The sequence below is a fragment of the Oryctolagus cuniculus genome, chromosome 18 (genome assembly GCF_051225735.1).
Source record: "Oryctolagus cuniculus isolate XC-2025 breed Fujian yellow rabbit chromosome 18, ASM5122573v1, whole genome shotgun sequence".
Lineage (NCBI taxonomy): Eukaryota > Metazoa > Chordata > Mammalia > Lagomorpha > Leporidae > Oryctolagus > Oryctolagus cuniculus.
In genome coordinates this window covers 371,761-373,736 of record NC_142884.1, presented here as the reverse complement: position 1 = coordinate 373,736, position 1,976 = coordinate 371,761, and positions in this window count along the sequence as shown.

The window sequence follows — 1,976 nt, the reverse complement described above, 5'->3', positions numbered from 1 at the left end:
TAAATAAATAAATCTTCTAAAAAAATCTTATCTGGTCAGCTGTAATTTTTTTCTTTTGGGGGAGGGTAGTATCTTTTTATCTAAAGCATCGTAGTCACTGCATACACAACAAATGTGTGATGGTATCCTTTTTTAATTTTTTTTTTTATTTGACAGGTAGAGTTATAGACAGTGAGAGAAAGACAGAGAGAAAGGTCTTCCTTCCGTTGGTTTACTACCTCAACGGCCACCTCGGCCCGCACTGCCAATCTGAAGCCAGGAGCCAGGTGCTTCCTCCCAGTCTCCCACATGGGTGCAGGGGCCCAAGCACCTGGGCCATCCTCCACTGCCCTCCTGGGCCTAGCAGAGAGCTGCACTGGAAGAGAAGCAACCGGGACAGAATCTGGCGCCCCAACCGGGACTAGAACCGGCGCCCACATGGGATGGGGACGCCACAGGAGGAGGATTAACTTAGTGAGCCATGGTGCTGGCCCCTGATGGAATCCTTTTAAATTTCTCAAAGTTCAACTAAACTCCAACTCAAAGTTCTGCCTGTCATCTGGAACAAAAGGAGTATTTGAAGAACCCTGGGGACAAGATGGCTCAGTGCGGAGACTGAGAATGTCAGAGAGGATACCAAATTGAGTCTGCAGAACCAGTGAGCAGGGATATTTTTAGATGCTGCGACCTTACTCCTTCTCTTCCTTTGAGGTTTTTTCTCTTTCCCTCCCTTCCTACTCCAGTCTACGTATCTAGGGAGCAGTCAGGCCACTTACAGAGAAGGCAGGTACACCTGAACAAGAGGGGGTGGGCAAACTCATGCAACATTTACCCCTTGGGGCCAGTGCTGCCATCTGCAGTGCCGGCACGCATATGGGCTCCAGTTCTAGTTCTGTCTGCTCCACTTCTGATCCAGCTCTCTGCTATGGCCTGCGAAGGCAGTAGAAGATGGCCCGAGTCCTTGGGCCCTGCACACATGTGGAAGACCAAGAAGCTCCTGGTTTCCGATCAACACAGCTCTGGCCTTTGCGGCCAATTCGGGAGTGAACCAGCAGATGGAAGACCTCTCTCTCTCTCTCTCTCTCTCTCTCTCTCTGACTCTCCTTCTCTCTCTGTGTAACTCTTTCAAATAAATTAATTTAAAAAAATTTAGCCCTTCCTTCTGGTCATACTGCCCTGGAAGAGGCATGCGTGAAGCTCAGAAACGCTGTGGTAGGTATATTCCCAAGGATGCTCTGTCTGGAGATGGCAACTCAGAACAACTCCAACAAACTAAGAATCAGAATTTCTTACCTACCCTTTGAAAATCTGATGAAAGGACCATTTTCACAAACAAAGAATACTTACACACACACGTAAGCAGGCAATCTGCAAAGGGGGGCTCAATGGGGTTTGTAGTATGGTTTCAGGAACTAGACTCAACTCTAGTAAGGACAAGTGGAGATTTAAAACCAAGGAAGCGGCAGGGGTCAGTAGATGAAAACATCAGGAGTAACAGTGTATTCTTGCTGCACTGAAGCCAGTGAGGGACAAGGCCACCCTGCTTCCTCCTCTTTGGGCTCATCCAATGGTTGTTCCTGCTGGGAGAAACCCAAAAGAGAAGCCTGCAATGCCTTTGTGCTTAATTCATTCAACTCACAGCCTAATTAGTGCAGTGGCCTTCACCCTGATGTTGCCTACCCAGGAGTCAGGGAACAGAAGGAACAAATCAAAATTCCAAGAGGATTCATTCACAGGGCTTTGAGGGTCACCCCAGACTTCTCTGTAGCCTCCTGTTCTCCAAGGAGACCCACCCTCCTCTCCACAAGGACATTCCCCTCATGATCCAAGTCCCCAAGAAGGAAATGATTCTCATGTCCTGGAATGTAGGATACTCTGATTCTATAGAAGTTCTGGCCTGAACTGCCGCCACCTCCCGCCACCCCAATCCCTATTTACAGCTGCTCTGTAGCCCTGACTAGCCCCTACTGGCAAAGGTCAAAGAAACCCCAAATTCA